Source organism: Phacochoerus africanus, chromosome 9, assembly GCF_016906955.1.
Source record: "Phacochoerus africanus isolate WHEZ1 chromosome 9, ROS_Pafr_v1, whole genome shotgun sequence".
NCBI classification, from domain to species: Eukaryota; Metazoa; Chordata; class Mammalia; order Artiodactyla; family Suidae; genus Phacochoerus; species Phacochoerus africanus.
In genome coordinates, this window is record NC_062552.1 from 364,256 (window position 1) to 387,563 (window position 23,308).

Sequence of the window (23,308 nt, forward strand, 5' to 3'; positions counted from 1 at the left end):
TTAATGGGAATTACCACCACCTTGATATACTGTATTTACTCTTTTTTGTCTCTCCTGAATAGAAGTCCAGTAGAGAAGGGTTTCATCTGCTCCATCCACTGCTGTACACTCAGATTTAGAACAGTATCTGTCATATAACTGAGGCTTAACACATATTTGTTAAATAAGCCAATGTAATAACGACACAGAATTCCTGGATAATTTCAGTACATTTAAAATATCTGCAATATTGAATCTTCTCACTCACTCATCCTTCATGACTGTCAAACTATAAAGTTCTGTTCACAGAGGAAGTTCATGTAATTTATCTGAAACCAATCAATTAACTGGGCCTCTCTCAACTGAAATCATTTCCCAAAAACTTTGTTTTCTCTGCAGAAATTTTTATTACCTCCAAATACTGTAATAACTTTGGCTCTTGCTCGTCCGTACTTGTGGCATTTATTTTAACTGCTTTGCTGCACCTGCTGTTACGTCCCAAGCAGTCCTAAGGGTGCCAGCTGCAAGCACCTTGCATCTCACCTGAGACTGCACCGGGCCAGCCTTCAGAGCAGCACTTCTCCGCCTGTGCTGCTTCACTTCACGTTAGGAGCCTTTGTGGTTAGGTCTTTCTCCTAATCACCCTAGACAAATGCTAATACCATAAATACCCTGTATGCCTGCATTACGTATATTCATCTGTGTTTTGTACATGAAGACTTTCCTGCCTCCTCAACAGCTAATGTCCAGTCACTCCTCCACTGAGAACACATCTCCAACATTTGCACCTCTAAGATGTTTGCTATGGATTTTAGTATATTTTTCAGGAAGTCGGGTTTTTTGTTCTGATTTTTGAGTCTAGTATCATACTATCTCCTTCCATAGCTATGGTTTTATTACTGCTTTCATGTCTTGAGTATCTGTAAATATCTTTTTCAGGGTTTGAGTTGTCAACACTTTGTTTCAATGATCTTTTACAATAACAGTCCTTGATGGAAGCTATTAATTCCACCTTCTCTTTTCAGGAGCGGTGTCACCTAATACATTACTGACAATTTCAACATTAACTCCTCTTCCTTGCATTTTATTTTGCTTTTCTTTTTCTATTTGTCTGGACTGAACCCCTAGTTCGTTTGTTCCCAACTTCCTTGTTTAATAACAACAATTAAAGCCACAATTTTTCCTGCCTACAGCTCTGGTCATATTCCATAGATTCTGGTAAACAATGGTTTCACTGTTTATTTACAAATGATCTATAGTTGCAGTTCTGATGTCTTCTCTGACCAAGATTAACTTTAGGAAGCTTTAACGAATTCCACAGTTAACAGTTTGTTGTTGAACTTTTTCTTAAATTCTGGTTTTTACTTGTTTCATTCTTATTCCTATTTGTTTGCCTGTTTTGGTCAGAGAATGTGGTCTGAAAATGTCCTAATTCGGAGAATTTATTGAGGTTTCTTTTGTGAGATTCTTTCATTTTACTTACTCAGTGAGCTTCCTTAGTGCATATTTTCAGGAGTCAGCAAACTGCAGCAATGGAGAAACACATGCTGCAACCTGTTTTTGTAAATAAAGGTTTATGAGAACACAGCCACATGAATTTCTTTATAGTCTGTGGCTGCTTTCTTGCCAAAACAGAGTTGAATGGTTGCAAAAGAAACCTTGTAGCCAAAGCCTAAAGTATTCATCACCCAGCCCTTTTCAAGCAGGCCAACTGGTTAGATGAGGGCAGGCCAGCATCCTGTCTACCAGCACCCACCATTCTAACCTGAAACACTTTGAGCTCAAAGTCCTTGAACTTCCAGATATATGGTAAGGTTCCTCCCATCTTCCAGAAGTATGGTAAGGTCTTTTCCTCGTAGTGACAAGGGGGAAGTCATACTGATGCAAAACTGAACAGATCCTCCAATTATCATTTCTGCTTACAATTAGAAATTCAAAGGCCATTCCAGAATCCCTTATGGAAATAAGAGCTGTTAAATCAGTGTTACTGCATGCAATTGAGAGACTGGGTGCTTTGATTTTTTTTTTTTAAGCACTTTGCAAAGTTTTTTTTTTATTCTTTTTCTTAACAGGTTTTTAATTTTTTATGATTTTTATTTTTTCAATTAGAGTTGATTTACAGTGTTCTGTCAATTCCTACTGTACAGCAAGGTGACCCAGTCATACATATATATACACACATATTCTTTTTCCCACATTCTCTTCCAGACTTACTTCACTTAGAATGAGAGTCTCTAGTTCCATCCATGTTGATGCAAGTGGCATTATTTTGTTCTTTTTTATGGCTGAGTAGTATTCCATTGTGCATATGTACCACTTTTTCTTAATCCATTCATCTGTCAATACACATTTAGGTTATTCCCATGTCTTGGTTACTGTGAATAGTGCTGCAGTGAACATACATGTGCATGTATTTTTCTCAAGGAAAGTTTTGCCCAGATCATGCCCAAGAGTAGGGCTGCTGGGTCATATGGTAGTTCTATATTTAGTTTTCTAAGTACCTACACACTATTTTCCATACTGGTTGTACCAATTTACATTCTCACCAACAGTGTAAGAACATTCCTTTTTCTCCATACCCACTCCAGCATTTGTTATTTGAGTACTTATTAATGATGGCCATTCTGACTGGTGCGAGGTGGTAGCTCATAGTAGTTTTGACTTGCATTTCTCTAGTGATGTTGAGTGTTTTTTCATGTGCTTGCTGGCCACAGGTATATCTGTGTTGGAGAAATGTCTATTCAGGTCTTTTGCCTATTTTTCAACTGGGTTGTTGGGTGTTTTGCTCTTGAGTTGTATAAGTTGTTTGTATATTTTAGAGATGAAGCCCATGTCAGTTGCATAGTTTGAAATATTTTCTCCCATTCCATAGGTTGTCTTTTTTTAATGGTTTCCTTTGCTGTGCAAAAGCTTGTTGGTATGATGGATCCCACTGGTTTGTTTTTGCTCTTATTTCTGTTGCCTTGGGAGAATGACCTAAGAAAATATTTGTACAGTTGATGTCGAGAATGTTTTGCCTATGTTTTCTTCGAGGAGTTTGATGGTGTCTTTTCTTATATTTAAGTCTTTAAGCCATTTTGAGTTTATTTTTGTGCATGGTGTGAGACTGTGTTCCAGTTTCATTGATTTACATGTGGCTGTCCAGTTTTTCCAGCACCACTTGCTGAAAAGACTTTTCCCCATTTTATATTCTCGCCTCATCTGTTGAAGATTAATTGACCATAGGAGTCTGGGTTTATTTCTGCATTCTCTATTCTGTTCCATTGGTCTGTATGTCTGTTTTGGTGCCAGTATCACACTGTCTTGACTACTGTAGCTTTGTAATATTGTCTGAAGTCTGGGAGAGTTATGTCTCCTGCTTGGTTTTTGTTTCTCAGGATTGCTTTGGCAGTTCTGCATCTTTTATGGTTCCATATAAATTTTTGGATTGTTTGTTCTAGTTCTGTGAAAAATGTCATGAGTAATTTGATAGGGATTGCACTGAATCTATAGATTGCTTTGGGTGGTATGGCCATTTTTACGATATTAATTTTTCCAACCCAGGAGCATAGAATATCTTTCCATCTCTTTGAATCCTCTTTAATTTCCTTGATTAATGTTTTATAGTTCTCAGCATATAAGTCTTTTATCTCCTTAGTCAGGTTATTCCTAGATACTTAATTTTTTCAGGTGCAATTTTAAAAGGTTTTGTATTTTTATATTCCTTTTCTAATAGTTCATTGTTAGTATACAGAAATGCAACAGATTTCTGAATGTTAATCTTATGTCCTGCTACTTTGCTGAATTCATTGATCAGTTCAAGTTGTTTCTGTGTGGAGTCCTTAGGGTTTTCTATATATAGTATCATGTCATCTGCATACAGTGACTTATTTTACCTCTTCTCTTCCTATTTGGATGCCTTTTATTTCTTTTGTCTGATTGCCATGGCCAGGACTTCCAATACTATGCTGAATAAAAGTGCTGAATGGGCATCCTTGTTTGTTTCAGATTTTCATGGGAAGGTTTTCAGCTTTTCTCCATTGAGTATTATATTGGCTGTGGGTGTGTCATAAATGGTTTTTATTATGTTAAGGTACGTTCCCTCTCTACCCACTTTGGTAAGAGTTTTTATCATGAACAGATGTTGGACTTTGTCAATGCTTTTTCTGCGTCTCTTGAGATGATCACATGGTTTCTGACTTTTCTTTTGTGAATGTGGTGTCTGACAACTGATTTGCATATGTTGATCCATTCTTCTGAATCTGGGATGAATCCCACTTGGTCATAGTGTGTGATCTTTTTTATATGTCGTTGGATTCAGTTAGCTAAAATTTTGTTGAGAACTTCTGTGTCTATATTCATCAAAGATACTGGCCTATGATTTTCTTTTGTGGGAGTATCTTTGTCTGGTTTTAATAGTAGGGTGATGGTGGCTTCGCAGAATGTCTTTGGGAGTGTTCCTTCTTCTTCAACCTTTTGGCAAAGTTTAAGAAGGGTGGGTATAGGTTCTTCTTTGTACGTCTGGTAGAATTCACCTGTGAAGCCATCCAGTTCTGGACTTTTGTTTGTAGGGAGAGTTTTTATTATATATTCAATTTCATTTCTAGTGATTGGTCAGTTCAGTTGATCTATTTCTTCTTGATTCAGTTTTGACAGGATATAAGTCTCTAGAAAGTTGTCCATTTCTTTTAGGTTGTCAAATTTGTCATAGTATTCTCTTACGGCTTTTTGTATTTCTGCAGTATCCATTGTGATTTCTCCTTTTTCATTTATAATTTTGTTTATCTGAGTTCTTTCTCTCCTCTTCTTGTTGAGTCTGGCCAGAGGTTTGTCAATTTTCTTTCAAAGAACCAGCTCATGGTTTTATTGATTTTTTCTATTGTTTTATAAATCTCTATTTTATTGATTCCCTCTCTGATCTTTATGATTTCTTCTGCTGACTTTAGGTTTTGTTTGCTCTTCTTTTTCTAATTATTTTAGGTGGTGGGTTGTCAATTTGAGTTTTTTCTTTTGTGAGGAAGGCCTGTACCACTATGAATTTCCCTCTAAGCACAGCTTTTGCAGCATCCCATAGATTTTGAATGGTTGTGTCTTCATTATCATTTGTCTGTAGGTAATTTTTAATTTCCTTTTTGATTTCCTCATTGACCCATTGGTTTTTTAGTAGCATGTTGTTTAGTCTCCATGTAGTCAGTTTTCTCTCATTTCTTTTCCTGTGGTGGATTTCTAGTTTCACACCACTGTGGTCAGAGAATTTACTTGAAATAATTTCTATACTCAAATTTGTTAAGGTTAGTTTTGTGGCCCAGTATATGATCGATCCTTGAGAATGTTCCATGTGCACTTGAAAAGAATGTATATTCTGCTATTTTTGGATGTAATGCCCTGAAAATGTGAATTAAGTTTAATGTTTCCATTGTGTCCTTTAGGATCTCTGTTGCCTTATTGATTTTCTGTTTAGAAGATCTGTCCATTAATGTGAGTGGGGCATTAAAATCTCCTACTGTGACTGTATTCCCATCAATTTCTCCTTTTATGTCTGTTAGTATTTGTTGTATGTATCTGGGTGCTCCTATATTAGGGGACTATATATTGATGACTATAATATCCTTTTCTTGAACGGATCCTTTTTATCATTAAATAGCGTCTTTCTTTGTCTTTCTTTATGGCCTTCATTTTAAAGTCCATTTTGTCTGAGTATTGCAACTTCTGCTTTCCTGTCTTGTCCACTGGCATGAAATATCTTTTCCCATTCCCTCATTTTCAATTTACATGTGTCCTTTGCCCTAAGGTGAGTATCTTATAGACAGCATATTGTAGGCTCTTGCTTTTTTATTCAATCTGCCACTTTATGTTTTTTGATTAAAGCATTCAGTCCATTAGAATTTAATTATTGATAAATATGTGTTTATTGCCATTTTAAACCTTGTTTTCCAGTTGATTCTATGTCTCTCCTTTGCTCCTTTCTTTTTTTGTTTGAATGATTCCCCCTTTTTTTTTTCTTTTGGCTTTTTAGGGCCACACCCACAGCACGTGGAGGATCCCAGGTTAAGGGTCTAATCGGAGCTACAGCTGCCGGCCTATACCACAGCAATGCAGGATCAGAGCCGCGTCTACACCACAGCTCACAGCAGCACCGGATCCTTAAACCACTGAGCAAGGCCAGGGAACGAACTCGCAACCTCATGGTTCCTAGTCGGATTCGTTTCCACTGTGCCCACGACGGGAACTCCGACTCCCTTTTATTTTACGCTTGTGTCCTTTTCTTTTTAGTTTTGTTAATGTAATGCTTAGTTCTGATTTGTGGCTGCTCTGTCTTTCAAGTATGTTAACCCCTTACTATCTGCTTGCTTTAGCCTGATAGTCATATAGCCTCAAACACATTCTTAACAAAAGTCTAGACTTTCTTACCTTCCTTCCCCATATTTTATGATTCTGAAGTCCTCTTTTAACATCTTTATGTTTGTCCTTTTGCTGTTCCTTGACTTTATCATCACTCTTACAATAGGTTTTTTTCCCCCTTTGGGATCTATAAACTGGCTTATTTATTTATTTATTTATTTTGTCTTTTGTTGTTGTTGTTGTTGTTGTTGTTGCTATTTCTTGGGCCGCTCCCTCGGCATATGGAGGTTCCCAGGCTAGGGGTCCAATCGGAGCTGTAGCCACCGGCCTACGCCAGAGCCACAGCAACACAGGATCCGAGCCGCGTCTGCAACCTACACCACAGCTCACAGCAACACCGGATTGTTAACCCACTGAGCGAGGGCAGGGGCCGAACCCGCAACCTCATGGTTCCTAGTCGGATTCGTTAACCACTGCGCCACGACGGGAACTCCAACTGGCTTATTTAAATGATTGCTTTCCAATCGTGATTTTCTCCATCCTATTTCTTCTTACTTCTTTTTGATTTAAAGAAACCCTTTCCGTATTTCTTTTAGGATGGGTTAAGTATTGCTGTACTCTTTTAGTTTTTGTTTGTTGGAGAAATTCTTTATTTCTCCTTCTATTTTAAATGATATTCTTGCTGGGTAGAGTATTCTAGGCTGCAAATTTTTCCCTTTTAGAACTTTGAATGTATCTTAAGACTCTCTTCTGGCCAGTAGCATTTCTCTAGAGGAATTAACTGACAGCCTTACAGGGGTTCCCTTACAAGGAATGCTTTGTTTTTCTCTTGCTGTCTTTGGAATCCCCTCTTTAACTTTTGCCGTTCTTATTATAATACGTCTTGGTGTGGGCCTGTTGGGTTCAACTTGTTTGGGGCCCTCTGTGCTTCCTCTGTCTTAATATCTGTCTCCTTTAGATTTGGAAAGTTTTCAGACATAATTTCTCAAATATATTTTCCATCTTTTCTTTTTCTATTCCTCTGGAATCCTTATTATGTGTAGATTGGCCTGCTTTATATTATCCCATAGATCTTTCATGTTGCTTTCATGTTTTTCCACTTGGTTTTCTGTCTGCTCTCCTGAGGGGGTGATTTCCATTACTCTAGCCTCCAAGTCATTAATTCCTTCCTCTGCATTCATTATTCGTTCTGCTCTTCAGTGAACTGGCTTTTTAATGGTTTTAGGCCTAGAGGAAAACTGAGTGGCCTGCCAACTGCACATACAGATTTGTCCCTTATTTACATCTTGCATTAATAGGGAGTACTTGCTACAGCTGATAGGCCAGTACTGACACACTGTTAACTAAATCCCAGAGTTTATCCTAGGATTCACTGTTATACATTCTGCGAGCTCTGACAAGTGTATTATTCCAGTTCTCACCATTTCAGTATCACTGCCTCGACCGTCCCACTGCTCATCCTCTCTCAGCATAACAATTACGCTCCTTAACCTTCTGGCGGGGTTGCCCTAGAGGCTTCATAACACATGCACAACTTCTCCAAGGGGACGTTCAAATGACACCGCGCAGCTCCATGCAGCGGCAGTGCCTTAGAGCAGTCCCAGTTTCTCCTCCCACCCTTCACAACACTGCTGCCATTCATTCAATTACCTACGAGACATAATCACCAAATATGGTGCTGCTGCTATTATTCTGAACAAACCATCAGCCGCTAGATCTAGGAAGACAATTTTATCTTCATTTATTTTTTTCTAATGCGCCTTTCATTATGTAGATCTGAGTTTCTGACCTATATTATTGTCTTTCGTTCTGAAGAATTTCTTTTAAGACAAATGTTCTTTTCTGTACTCCCAGCACCAGAGCCAAGTGGACACCTGGCTAGTGGGATGAACAGAACTGGGAACACATGGGCTCGCTGGTGCTCTTTTTCTGGCTCTTCAAGGACAGCATCCAACCTCAGGCCATGTGGGATTCCAGCTCCAAGACCCCACTGAGAGGTGGCCTCTGGGAGGGATGTCAACCTGGTTTGTCCACTGCCAGACAGACACCATTCCTTGCTTCTGTACCTTATCCCGTGCACTCGTTTTTAAGCGAATAAATCTGTGCCACAATAGAAATTGCCAAAAACTACTACTACAGAAACTGAGTCCTCTATCTAGCTCCCAAATGTTGACTTGATCACCCTGCAACAGCTCCTCTGACCACTCAGCCCAAAGGCACTCACTCCATAGGAAGCTACAGCTCAGGCCACAGAAAGGTAGTTAGTCTGCATTCAAATTAGCTACCAAGACCTGCACAGAACAACTCCTCCTCCTGGCTGCCTCTGGGTGACAGCAGGTCAAGTTCGAATGTGGCTTCCTTTTCTAAGGCCCAAGAGGTGAAAAGTTTGCTCTTCTATTACCGTTTCCATAAAGAATTACCTGAAAATCAGAAATCTACTGTGTAGGGTCAGATCTTTAATATTGTGTCCCCTTTTTCCCAAAAATATTTTAAGTGTTTAAACAGAGTTTCACCCTTCCTGAATGTTTGCACATTTTTCAACTGCCTTTTATTTCTATAAAGACCCAGGCCAAAAGTGATTTAAGTTCGATTTTTCAATTCAAAAAATCCCCACAAAAAAGGAAGGAACAGTACTGAGACTATATAAAAAGATTCTAACTCTTCAGTTCTAAATAATTTAAAGTCCAAACAAAGGCAGTCATTTTTTCTTAGACTTTTAAAGACGAACTTGTCTTCAATAGAGAATCCTTTGGAATGCTATTTTTAAAAACACACAAGGTACCGTGGCTCTACAGAAGCTTTTCTCTGCCCTGCAAGGGACTCAGCTGCTCTTGAGAGCAGGTTCCACACCAGTTTCCAAGACTGAAAGCCCGCCTGCCCCTTTCGTTGGGCCTCCTCACGGCTCTGTCCTGCAGAACTCAGCCAGTAAACGTGAAGCAGGAAATGGAGGGATCTGGTCCCATCAGGATTTCTCCACTGAGCGTTCAAACAGCCAGTCAACAATGAACCTGACGACAATGTGCAACTCAGGCCCCCACAGGCCGGCTGCAGCGGAGGGCCGACAGAGCGCACACGCGAGGCACTTCTATCAAAGATAAGCCCAGGGCGTCTTACAGCTCCTGTTTCCAAAACCTAAGTCCCATTTTACTGATCGTGACCCCTGCTACAGCCAGCATCTGGTAATGTTTTCTCCCTGCACACACACAATGTCCACTCGCTGGGTAAAAGACATAGGGAAATGGCTGATACTGCACAACTCTGCCACAAGGATCGCATGCTGTATGAGTCCCCTGCCCTCAAAGTTCAGACCAGGTACATCCGTGGAGACAGTGAGCAGAGTAAGTGGTGGCGAGAGGAGGGATGGGGACGGACTGAGAGAGGAGGGCGAGAAGGGGACAGTTAGACGGTGCTGATGGGGACACACCTTCGTGAATGTGCCCGCTTTGCTCCAGAATTCCTGGGAGCATCACATTATCATTAGCACCACAAACACAGAACCCCCCCCAAAAAAGGACACAAGAAGAAACAGGGGATGATAGCATTTTTTTTTTTTTAGAAAAGTGTCTGACCCTACTAACTTCTATCGTCTTCTGACTGAGACAAAAAGAGACTAAGAAAACCAGGGCCAGGGCTTAAAGGGAACAAGGAAGAGGAGGGAGATTTTACCCTCCCAGAGACGGAAACTGAGGTCATTTACCGAAGCGCAGGGTTAAAATTAGCAAGAAGAGCAGCAGAACAACAAGCTACCCACCTTATCCCACTGGAAGGCGTCAGTGACCTAGCTGTCTAGTCCTAAATAGGCAGCAGCAACCAAGGCCCTCCCAGCAAGACTGGAATGTGCTCCCACTACATCTGCTCACTAAAATCTCAGCCATCCCAACAAGAATGGTCAGGAGGAGAGAGGAACAAAATCAAGAATCTACTGCTAAGCTATTTATAATGAAAGAATTAGGGGGAAAAAGAGACATTGTCCTAAGTTTATATAATCACAGAAAAAAAAAACGTTTCATTTGTCTTGCTAAAAAAAAAAAAACTCAACTAAGTACATGCCTAGACCTAACTGGCTTTATTCAACAATTCATGAACCAGGTAAAATCCTGTCCAGCAAAGAGAAAGGAGCTTGGAGGAACTGGACCAAATGAAAGAGGTCTGTGGCAGGAAGGGCTGCTGATGAAGAAGCTACCAGCAGGGAGCTGTTTCAGGCAAGGTCAGCGTCTTCTGGGGACAGCATGGAACCGCACCAGTCCTGACCAGGTCACTGCAGACCCAATGGTGAAGACTGCCTTCCTGGGAAAGACTCAAACTGCGATTACATTAGGTATTAAGGTCTCAGTTTGCTAACACTGAGCCTAGCACAAGTGCTTCCATTTGGGGCCTGCTGTCTGTTTTTTAACCATCTCAACTTGTCAAACCTTTATGATGAAATAAGCCAATATGACCGCTGACAAATATAATCACTACTGTAAACAAGCATGCCAAAATCTATGCAGATTTTCAAAAAAGTTCAAGGCATCAACTGTCAGCTGGAATTGGCTAATTTTTTTTTAATCGTTAAACATGACAGGATGTCACAATTCCTAGATCCTTCTACATGCACAGGGCTGGATTAATCTGACCCAAATTCTGTGTAATAGCTTTCCTGATTTCTACAAATACATCAACTTTGTCCACTGAGGTTAAAATTTCTGCTTTACTTCTCTCGCTCTCCCTCAAAAGAAATTTCTTCGAAGTTTTTTTCAAGACTCTGGGCAAGCAGAAGCACCCCAGCACTCAGCAGTGCCATTAGCATCTCTGAGCCTCCGGGGATCAAACAGGGACGCCCGCGGCCCAGGCTGCAGCCCAGCTGCGAGGGATTGAAGCCTCTCTCCCAGGAGTCAGACTTCGGGAAACTCTGGGCACAAGCCGGCATCCGAAGGAAATTAAAGTAAACAATGTGCTCTCTGCCCCCACCCCCCTCAGAGCTCAGAGGGGAGACCACACACTCGGACCACACAGCGCCGGCTGAACTCGCACGCAACGTCCACCAGCTGTCACGCCGGAGGCGGGGGAGGGAGGGAGGGAGAGGGGAGAGGGGACATGGGAAGGGAGGGGGCGAGGCGAGGGGGCGAGGCGAGGGGAGGGGGCAAGGAGGGGACAGTGAAGGGTGGGTTCCCAGAGAAAACAAGCCAGTCCCGCCTGCTGTGGCCTTGACCTGTACTCCCCCAACCAATTTAGTAGCTGATGAAGGATTAACAAAGCATCCATTTAACATCAATTAACCTCCCATCCATCACAGGGCACAAGAGAAAATTACCATTATAAAAGCATCTCATTAAAATAAAGACAGCCATTTTCTTATACTCTATAACATCTACTTAAATACAGTCATTTTCTTTTAGATTTATATTACATTGGTTTAACCTGCCTGCCTCTTCTCCTTTAAAGAAGCACACAGCCTGAAAGCGAAGTGTTTGTCCAACAGAGCACAGAAAATTTTAATTTTATAATTTTCCCATATTTCACTGTGGCTCAAACTTTAATTTTCCAAAAGATTTACCAGTAGAAAAAAAGACAGTAAATTATTTTTTACATAATTTCAAACCAAACATACATAGAAAAAAATGAGTAGCAGTATTAAGAGAAAAAGAAACCAGAAAATGTAACCACAGGGAGTTCTGGTCATGGCTCAGAAGAAACGAATAGGACTAAATCGGACTAGCATCCATGAGGACGCAGGTTCCATCCCTAGCCTCGCTCAGTGGGTTCCGCTCGTGGGTGAAGGAACCAGCACTGCGGTGAGCTGTGCTGTAGGTCACAGACGTGGCTCGGAGGCTCGGATCCTGCGTCGATCCCCGATTAGATCTCCGATTAGACCCCGAGCCTGGGAACCTTCACGTGCCGAGGGTGTGGCCCTAAAAAGGAAAAGGGTGAGTCACCGCCATCGCTTCCCCATAAACTCTGCTTTTCCAGAGAGGGTCTCGGTCGAGTGCGACCAGCACGGCCACAGCTTCGCCGTCTCACAGCCCCGGGCGGGACAAGTCTCAGACCCAGGGTGGAGAACTCTTCTGTCCAGTTTACCAAGCGGATCCCCTCTCTCCTGCTCTGCCTCAAAATCACCATTAACAAAAGCACAGTCATGCACAAAAGCTGAAAGAATCCATGGGTGCCGACTACGAAGATGTCAGCAGAAAGGAAGGGCTAGACAGACAGACAAAGCAGCCCTGCTTCCCGGCTCTCTCCTCAGACCTCTTTCCTTCACCACTCCCCAAAACAAAGTGTAACTGAAATCTGCTGGGTTTTTCATGAAAGAATAAGTATTTATATTTCAATTTACCTGGGGAAAAATCCAGTGATTTAAAAAATATAAACAGCACTTAATTTTTTTTTTTTTTTTTGCTTCTTAGGGCCGCACCCCCAGCATATTGAGGTTGCCAGGTTAGGGGGTGAATTGGAGCTGCAGCCACTGGTCTATACTACAGCCACAGCCACACCGGATCCTTAACCCACTGAGTGAGGCCAGGGATGGAACCCAAATCCTCGTGGATCCTAATCGGGTTCATTAATGGCTAAGCCAGGATGGGAACTCAATTTTTTTTTTTTTTTAATGGAGAAAAAACTCTTCACTCCTGGTCCAATGTTTGGAGGTACAGGACTAAAGGGAGAAAACATACATGAGGTGACTAGCAGAGACTGCTGGAAGCCAGAGTCCATGGGGAAAGCCGACAATTTGGCCACAGCGCCCACACAACTGACCCGTCACATAACTAGTGGCATACCCAGCTACTTTGTTAAAACAAGCACTGGAATCCATCTTAATTATAACAGTTAATTAAAAGTCTCCTTTATTTCCCAGAAACTATAAAATCTTCTGCCTCAGCAAGCTGTCTCTTCCTAAGGACAACTACCTTCACTATATTTCAAAGCCAAAAGCTGTGAGTCTAAAGGTGGCTGGTCCTCTGACTCAACGCCACTGGATACTGGCAACATATCAAAAGGAAAGAGAAGGGTGCAAATCCATCCCCTCTCCCACCAGCCCTGAAAAAGAGACATGTAGAAAGAGAAAGCTCGAAGCAGGTGGGCTTCCTAGTGGCAGGAAGAAGAAGGGAGGGCACCTCCCATAAGGGCGTCGTCTGTTCGTCAATCTATTGCCAGTTGTCCCATGTCCTGACACCGCCTCTCCACTAGACCCACCCTGGGTGGACAAAACATAACTTCTTGATATTTTAGGAAATATAACTTTTTAGGGAATAAAAATGTCCAGGTGTTGACTTTAGTCCCAGAAACACAGCTCTTCTGGACAATACTGAAAAAGTCGTTACCAAATAAAACTGATCTCTATTTTTGCTTAGTTGACCCAGAAGATTTAGGACATACGGAGACTGGTCACCTCGCACCTCAAAAGACGACAGTGTCAGAATGGCATCCCTCAGAAAAACAAAGAGATGCAGATAACTGGGAATCTGAAACAAGGAAACACCCTCCGAAGCTTAGTCCAACAAACATCTAGTGAGCACTTGTGTCCAGGCACCACACTGGGGAAATGACGGGACAAGACCCTGCGGAGTCGGAGGATGCTGCTACTTTTATTGCTGTTTTTCAGGGTTCCTTTACTCCTGTCTGTGTCTAAGCATGTTCAAAGGGTAACAGGAAGGAGCCTTCAGCCAGAGATGAACATGGGATGAAGTGCAGGAGTGGGGGCTTACTTGTCTTGACGTAAACGTAATCTCTTTCAGTGTAACTAAGAGGAGGAAAGGTTTTGGAGGAAAGAGCCCAGGATTCTCCTGTGATGCTCTAATGGGCCTCAGGTAGGTGGTAAGATGACCTGCTCAGAGTATATACTGGCTGTGTGAAAGGACAAGAGGTTTGAGAAAAGTAGAAAATGTTTAAAATAGATTCTGCAGGAGTTCCCGTCGTGGCGCAGTGGTTAACGAATCCGACGAGGAACCATGAGGTTGCGGGTTCGGTCCCTGCCCTTGCTCAGTGGGTTCACGATCCGGCGTTGCCGTGAGCTGTGGTGTAGGTTGCAGACGCGGCTCAGATCCTGCGTTGCTGTGGCTCTGGCGTAGGCCGGTGGCTACAGCTCTGATTGGACCCCTAGCCTGGGAACCTCCATATGCCGCGGGAGCGGCCCAAGAAATAGCAACAACAACAACAAAGACAAAAGACAAAAATAAAATAAAATAAAATAAAATAGATTCTGCAGAGAAGAAGCAAGTGGCTGACAAGGAAAACTCTAGAAAATTCTTTGATGGCCAGATGAAATGGTGATCCTGGGTTAATAAGGGTACAAGTCTAGATGCTAGGGTTTTCCCCTGCTGGTCTCAGCAACTCAGTTCAAGTATTTTAAAAGGTAAAGAGCTGAGGTGGTCCAAGGCTGAGAATCTGCCTGCCAGCTGCCACAGAAAGATGAGGGTACAACAGAGCATCCTTGTATGCGTGATGAAAATCCGGAAAAAGAGCAGAACTAATGGAGGTAACTGAGAGAGGGTCAGAGAGTGGGGGGTGGTGGCAGAACCCGTCTCAGGCTGGGGCGCTTCAGGCCTGCTCCCCCAGCCCCCAGCACCACACCTCCGGCAGCAGCCACACCCCTGGGCTGAGGCTCCAGCTCTGAGCAGCTCTCACGATCCCCTTCGTTCCCTAGCCCTCCCGACACCTCTGCAAGTAGTTCCTGTTTTTAAATCTGCTCACTTGAACCATAAGGCGTGAATTCTGAGTCCTGCCGGCACCACGACCGACCCAGACCCACATGATGCCAATCACACAGGGCTTCATTAACATTAAGTGGAAATATTCCTCTTTTTTTGTTTTGTCTTCCGGTAAAATAACAACAAGCAAAAGTTAAAATCACACCACCACCACCCCACCCCCCAAGTGACAGAAATTTATCAGTGGATAAGGCCTTCAAAAATTCACTAAAGCTTACATATGAAAGCGAAGGCCGACCCGGCCCAAAGCAGCCCGGCTAGCTGACTCGGGCCAGGCACCATCCTAGCTTGTGCCGAGGAGCTGCCTTGGGCAGCTGTATTCTAACTACAATCCTGGTCCTGAGTCCCAGTGTCCGATGTTCTCTCCATACTGATACCAAGATTTATTATAAGTGGTAAGTAGTAAGTAGAAGGAATTACTAAAACCAAAGCCCAAAATTAAGCAAACTGTATAGTCCACCCCAATCTTAAATGCTACAACAGTATTAAAGGATGTTAATGAAGCTTCTAAGCAAGCCTAAGACAATTTTCCAGGAGAGGGAAAAAAAAAAAAAAAAAAAAGCCCCAGAAGTCAGTTCCTGACCTCCTCTGCCTGACCTTCGAGGCAGGCCTCTATAATCCGCAATGCACCCCTTTCCAGGCCGAGGGCCTCTGTTGCTCATACACCACCCAGACCCCACAGCCCCAGCCCCACCCATCAAGGGCTGATTTCCCTGGAGCCCTCCCAATTGCTCCAGCCCCAAAAGACCCTTCCTTTCTCTGAATTCCTAAGGGCTGCCGCTCAGCTCTCGCTGTTCTTTAGTGGAAGAAGCAAAAATACCCTCTTCTCAGTCAGGCATGTGCTCCAACTGGGAGATACAAAAGTGACTAAGACTAATCCCATTCTGGCAAGAGTTTAGTCTTCTTGACCTACACGTAAATGCCAACAATATCTACGGCCCCTAAGACAACGCAAGGATAGGACAGTACTAAGTGGTTCCAGGATTCACTGAGTTAGAAAACTTCAAAGTAGGAAGAACTCGGAGATAATCTAGTTTTAGGTATTCTCTGACAACAGATATAAGGAAACTAAAGCCCGAAGACGCTACCAAGTAGAACAGCCCATGCTACAAAGCAGGACTGGTAACAGCCCATTATATGGTGCTTTGACTCAGCTGAATTCTAAGGATGCCTGTGGGTGTGGCCACAGCTGCAAGATGCATAATTTCTCTACGATGACTCTAAATTTGTGTTTGCATCAATAATTCTTTTAAATCAACATAAGCATGCACTGAATCACGGGACTGTAACTGAACACTCCACCATGTGATCTCACCAGTATCCAGGAACACACTCCCCAGGGTCTGGGAACAATCAATGCACCAGCACACTGCTCAGCAGAATGATCCTTAGTTCCCATTCTGGTCAATTTCAAAATCCTCTCTATTCGGAGTTCCTGCCGGGCTCAGTGGTTAATGAATCCGACTAGGAACCAAGAGGTTGCAGGTTCAATCCCTGGCCTTGCTCAATGGGTTAAAGATCCGGTGTTGCCATGACCTGTTGTGTAGGTTGAAGACACGGCTCGGACCCTGCATTGCTGTGGCTCTGGCATAGTACGGTGGCTACAGCTCTGATTAGACCCCTAGCCTGGGAAGCTCCACATGCCACGGGAGCCGCCCTAGAAAAAGCAAAAAGACCAAAAAAAAAAAAAAAAAATTCCTCTCTACTCAACAGGGCCCTGAAATTCCATTCAGTATAACATTTAAGCTCCACTCTGTGACAACACAAGGATAGGGCAGTACTAAGTGGTTCCAGGATTCACTGAGTTAGAAAATTTCAATCTGGCCAGGAATTCTGAACAGGTAAGATGAGTAAACTGGAGAATGGATGAAAAAGTCCTGGAGAGACTAACTGTACGAGCATTTCCTACCCAGCCTAAGAATGCCACTGCCCTGACACTAGAAATTGTCCCAAATTCTTTCTTAAAAGACCGCCTGTGCCACATGTTTCAGTACTAATTTCATTTCTCATTAGATTCATATATCCAGCTCTCAAATATTTGTGGAATGAATGAAAATTTAACTTTGGAGGTGAATAATCATCTTTAGAGAAGTATCATTTTCAAAATAATATTCAGTTCAGGAAATTAAGTACCTGAAAAGAAGAAAAAGTCACTTTCTGAAACTTCCAAGAGTTGTTCCAAGTTACATTGGGGGATCCGCTGTTTAAAATTACAGAGTTTCTACTTAACCAAACAGAAAGAACATTTAAGTACTAAGCCCACATCATCCTCTTTCTATTACCTCCTTTTGAGTCAACAACTTTTAACACAAATGTTCCTTGGGAAGCTTTCGGCTTCCAGTTCCTGTGTCGTTACACAAAGCCTGGCCAGAGTATAATCAAAATATTATTGTGCATTAGAAGAGGGGTCCACATGACCTCAACTAAAACTAGCTTTTCACTATAGAGCACCCGAATGACTTAATTTAAATGTGGCTTTTACAATACTTTTTAAGTTTTCCTTGTAAGTTTACTCATTTTTTTAAAAAAGTGACACACGTCTTCTTCAGCGACTAAGAAACGCTTTAGCGATTAAGAAAAGCTTACTTCCATTCAGACAAGCTCTTTCGCGAACTGTTCCTTGCCCATCTGGGCAGGCCCAGGCTGGAAGGAGAAAGCACAGGTTCGGATGCTCTCACTACGCTGCCTCCGCCGCTGCTAAACAATGAGTAACTGCCCGGCTTCACACTAGTTACGTAACCACCCTGATCTAACGCTTCCTCGCCTGTGAAATGGGCACAATACAATCAATCTGTAAAAACAGTGACGGCACCCCGTAGAGCTCTCCAGTGATGCAACCTAAGAAACAAGCAAAGCCTGCCTCTTCCTCGCTCTTCACCAATAAATTCTCAAGCCTTGCGCAGTGACAGGTAAGGACGCAAGCGAGGCCAAGTGCAACCTCTCACCGCGGGCCCGCACTCCCAAGGCCCGCGCCGGGCTTCCAGGCAGGGCTCCGCGAGCCCGGCAGGCGCCCAGGGCCGCGGGGGCGGGGCTCCAGGACCCCCGCAGGCGCCCCTCCGCACCGTCAGGGCTGCAGAGCGGCACGAGGCCGACGGCGGTGGCTAGCCCTCCCGCCTGCACCCCCGGCTGCCCCTCAGCCAGGACCTCGGCCCCCACACCTACCTGCAGACAGGCAGGCACGGACCCAGCGCTCAAGCAGGAGATCCCGGGCAGCGGCCGCCCAGCCTTCAGCGCCCTCACTTCCGCCGCCGGAGCGCCGAAGGCGTCGATCCGCCGCGCAGTCGAGCGCCGAACGCCGGATGGCCGCGGTTTGCGGGCTGGATGGGGGCGGGAGTTGGGAGACCGGCGGGAGCGAAGGACCCGGCCGCGACTCCGACCCTCTGGAGCCCCGGGCTGACACTCGGGGACCGTGGCCTCGCGGCCCCCTGAGCGTGGGCACCGTTCGGGTTCAGCCGGCAGGCACCGCGGGGCGTTGGCCTCGAACACAGAAAGGCGGCCCGTCCAGACCCAGCCAGAGGGAACGGGTTGCCTGACAGTGGACGGTGCCCGGCGGCCCGGCCGGAAGTGACGCGCCTCCCGGGGAAGCGGCGGAAGCGGAAGGGCTTGCGGTTTTCCGGCCTTTGGGTTGAGGGAGGAAGAGCCGCGCGCCCAGTGTTCCGGGGTGAGAGGTGGCGATCCCTGGCGGTGGCTGCTCCTGTACCCCGCCGCTGCTCCTCTCCTCTCGGCTCTGCGCGTTACCCCAGCGCGTAGTCCCAGCGGACACCCGGGCCTCGCGAATAGAGTAGCCGAAGGGGCAGCGATGGAGCTGCGCGCTGCGTCCGTCCTTCTGGACGCCGAGGCCAAGGTGCTGCCGGTGGACGGTGGCTTCCCTCCCTGCAGTCAGCCAGCCATTGGGTGGCAAGTGAGTTGGCTCAGACCTAGATGCAGATATGGGTTCGGCTTAGTCTTCCTGGCCGGCAAGGGCTCTGGCAAGCATCATTGCGTTGCTCACAGTGTCTGATTTATCGTCATGGAATTTCCCGTTTAATCGCCTCGAGCAGGGACCCCCTTGAGAGTGAGTGGGGTTTGACAAAAGAGACAGTAACACAGGAGGCACAGTTTCTGCCCCAACATCACACACTCAGAAGCTGCCACCCTGGTAGAACAGTAGAACGGCCTCAAAGGCACAGCTGTGGCTCTGGCTTGGGGTAACATTTTGCAGGGTTGCTATGCTGTGCTATGGGATGCAGGAGGTATTTTGAACCTTATAGCGTGTGATGCTTTGTCTGAAGTAGAACCCTGACACCTGCGGCAGCAAATGATGCTCTGCCAGGGGACAAAATGTTCCACTAAATCTAAAGACTCTTCTCATTCAGGAGGCAAGAATGACCTTTATAACCAGGAGGAAGTAGGGACAGGAAGGATTACTTCTGGGCACTCACTGGGCAGCTTTCCGTGCCTGGTGATATCAGCAACCTTGGCCTGATGGGGGCATGGCAACCAGGGGCTCAGACCCAAGAGGGACAAAAGTCTGGTCACATCATCAAGCAAGCAGTCTGGGTCAGCAAAAGTGCTGGTGGAAGGTGAGGGAGTCCAGAGGGAGTGACAGAGGAAAATGCTGAGGATCTCTATGGGCCCAAGACCAACTGCAGAGGAGCCCATAGCTGAGCCCATCACCACTCCTGATGTGGGTGTGACATCGGCATGAGGAGCCAGCGAGAGGGCCAGAGAACACAACAGCAGGGCCCACCAGAGCCCACCCACACCTGTCCTGCTCTCTGAAAGCTGCTTTCTGGGAAACCTGCTCCCTGTACCTCGGGGCTTCCTTCCTGGACACATGGTAACCCCAAAGCACCCTAGGGTTCCCTGGCTCAGAAGCAGGCTTCAGCAGAAGAGGGGCAGGGAGGTGGTGTAGAACTCCAGCTGCCTGGCTCCCCGTGGCTGTGAGGCATGGTATCCAGCGTGCCCAGAGGCTGGGCCCCAGTGCCTTCAGGACCACCTTTAACCCACACCTCTTCTTGCTTCCTCCCCTTTCCTGCCCAGCACCCCCATCCCCTCCTGCTGTTTCCTAGTCTCACCTCCCAAGTTAACTACTAGCTTCAAAACCCTATCTCAGGGTCAGCTTCTAGGGGAATCCAACCTAGGATAGTCACTATCATAGAAAAAAAAAGCAGTATACATTCATTGTGATTTAAATATCTGTATGTGTTGTATTGCACACCTGTCAGAGAACTACATCCTGAGAAAAAGATATTTGGGACAAAGGCTCTGAGCTGTGGGACTTGGCGGACTTTGTTTTTCTCCCCTTTGCCTGGGAGGGAGTGATCCCCTGTGCAGCACCCCGGCTGTCCCAGCATTAAACACAGGGGGCGCCAGTCAGTGGCCTGCAGCACAGGTCGGCGGTGGTACCTGCCTCACAGTGAAACCGAACCCATTTCTCTCTCCTTTGGTCTCCGTGATGCGGTTCCCAAGCCAGGCGATCCTGCCGGTAGCCACTGTGAATGGCTCTTGAGGACCCAGATCTTTCCTGAATCCAAAAAAATGACATGTATGCTGTAGCTCTGAGACAGAAACACTCAGAAGAATGAGTCTTTTGCTAATATAAAAATTACTGGTAGTTTTGTTTTTGCTTTTGTTTTCTGAAATTCTGGTCCATGTTCTGAAGCCAGCTAGCAAATGTTAGTGGGCTACATGCAGAAGCCGGTAGCAAATGAAATCATTAAACCCAAGACCGCTGTAGTAGCTGTTGGGGCGGTTAAATATTGTATAGCTTTGTATTTTCAATTCTGCATCAAATTTCATTTGACCTAGAGAAGAAAAAATAACTTTGAAGCATAGATTTCCTCTGGTTTCAGTCTTAGCAAACACTACGACAGACATAGTTCCCTGTTCTGTAGATTTTTTTTTAATTAAGTGAACAGCTGACATGTTTCCTACTACATGGCGTATCAGTTTGTAATAGACCATAATTAGTATAGATTGTAATCCTCAGAACAACTGTAATTCACCGTGTCTTAGTGATGCTCTTTAACCATCTTTTTGACAATTGTTTGATCTTTTGTTAACTCACAGATTCCAAGCCTCTTTCTGGCGTTCCTGTTTGCATTGTTATAGATGCCACAGGGCCTAGAATAGCAGGTATTCAATACATGAGGTCAACCACCCAATAATAGCACCAGCCACCCCCTATAAATACACTATTATCTATGTGTTTCCTTTTTTGCCTTCCGCCACTAAGATATAAGTTCCTTGAGGGGCCTGCCTTCTTCACCCACGCCTCACACATAGTAGATGCTCAATAAATGCGTTGAATGAGAAACTAAAAGAACAATAATAACAATACAGTATGAAGTGGCAGAGTTGGAAGAGGTGACTGTTTCTAGGAGTCTGTTTCAAAATACGCTTATGACCACTTAGAGGCAAAATGAGGACCCAGACTAAATCTGTAAATTGACAACATATAAACTGTTGAGATGTTTCATTGACTATTGCCCAACTTCGTGTTCTTCTTTAGAAGCTGTTCTGTTTTAAGATTGCAAGGACAGTTTTAAATCCTCCAAGGCTGTGATGGTTACGAGGCTCTTTTAGCAATTCTCAGATTGGGTGAGGAATCTCGCTACCCTGTACTCCTAGCAAATGCCTTTATGTGAATTTCAGCACCTATACTTCTTGTCAGCTTCAGAGCTTTGTATTTGCAAAGGCCTCAAAATAGTCAAATGTCTCCAAAGCAGGGTTCTTGTGTTTTACTGTTTACCTTCTATTTGCATATTTTGTTAAGAAAACTGTAAATAAAGCCGGGTCTACAGAAGGATATGGTGTTTCAACAATCTTAACTCAACCATATGGCCACGGCTGCCACCCAGCTCAGAGACGCAGCTGTGTTTATTTCGGGGTCTCTCTGGACCGTCTGTAGGTGGTCTGGAAAAGAGCAGAGAAATTGAGGAGAGTCACTGGCCGCCAGAGAGACGTGACTGGAGCCTGGAGAAGGGGCTGGTCAGGGGGGGCTCATCCCAGCACAAGGGGTCTCCCTTCCCTGTGGACCCCGCCCAGCTGTGATCTCCAGGCTGGGACTTTGAGCCTCTTTATGTTGCAAACAGAGGACTTGCCACTGACTGTAAGGTAGCATTTTAATTTGTTTTAAATTGCTAGACACTTGTAGGTGGCTGGGGGGTTGTTTTTAGGGTTTTTGGATGTCTTTATCTCTTCAGAGTTTCCACGTGCAAGTCCTAAGCACTTCAGTGGGAGGCCAGTTTGCATTTACAGTGGCCCTAGGTGCCCTGCTTCTGGTTGATTCCCCTGATGGATTGGGGCTCAGAGCAGCCAACTGGCCGGCTTGCCCCTTCATGTTCTGCTGTCAAGGCATGTCGCCAGTTGGTTCCACGCGGGCGGGGAGATGTGTTGCTGCCCCTCGACTTTTGAATAAGATTTGAGTCCTATGGCCACGTTTTTCGGGGTTTTTTTGTTTTTTTTTTTTTAATGGTGGCACACATGGCATATGGAAGGTGCCAGCCCAGGGGTCAAATCCAAGACACACAGTCGCAGCAACACTGGATTCTTAACCTGCTGCCCTGCAGCGGGGATTCCCTATGGCCACCTCTTCGTGAAGGTGTCCCGCTTGCCAGGAGTTTCGGCAAATGCCCTGCATGCCCGTAGAGGCCTGCCTCCTGTCTCTTTCTTTTCGTTCTAATAGGACGCGACTTTTATCTGAGCCCTAGCAGTGCTCAGCTAACACCTTGGTTTCCCACAAAGCCAGTAACAGATTTTAAACCCGCTGAAGGCAGTTTTCCGCCGTCTGTTTTCGGTAGATTCCACTCCCTTGTGAACTGAGCTGTGCCCCACTGCAGTCCTGGGCCTGCTTCCCCAGCATCCGTGTGCAGGACCCGCTCACTGCCCCTGCCTCCTGGGGGCTCCCTTTCGAGCAGCTGCTGTGGTTCTGCTGCCCTGGGTGCTGGGCCAGGCCCCCAGCAGGCAGAGCTCTCTCTGTACCTTCCCCGGTACCGAGGAATGAGGAAAACTCGAAAAACCAAGAGCCAAAGATACAGTCCAGCCCACACTGTAGATGACAGTCTGAGCCCTGTTCTTTCTGCCTGAACCCTTCTAACAAAAGTGATCACATAAAGTTTAGCCAACTGACTTGAGTAAGAACTTAGGTTTTTCTCCTGGTGGGGTTTGCGCAGTACATGCCAAAAATAAAGAAATAGAAGTATGCACAGTCCCTGGAAAAATCAGGAGTTGACAGTACTGTTGGTTTAAAGGTAGACAGATAGATGATAGATAAATGGGTAGACAGATAGATAATAGCAGGCAGAGATAGAGATTAATTACACTGAGAGTCCAGAAACCCA

The 23,308-nt window shown here is 44.9% G+C and overlaps 1 protein-coding gene across 7 annotated transcripts in view; it reads right to left on the reverse strand.

Moving 5' to 3' along the window:
* EXOC2 (exocyst complex component 2) overlaps positions 1-18,558 on the reverse strand; it is a 147,955-nt gene extending 129,397 nt beyond the window's left edge. For 6 of the 7 annotated variants that reach the window (XR_007136923.1, XR_007136924.1, XM_047795183.1 and 3 more), the window contains exon 1: positions 18,147-18,557. The gene's annotated coding sequence lies outside the window, so the exon portion shown is untranslated. Of the gene's footprint in view, positions 1-18,146 lie in introns of all 7 variants that reach the window. The other variant, XM_047795181.1, reaches the window with a different exon arrangement.
* Positions 18,559-23,308: the final 4,750 nt, after the last annotated feature.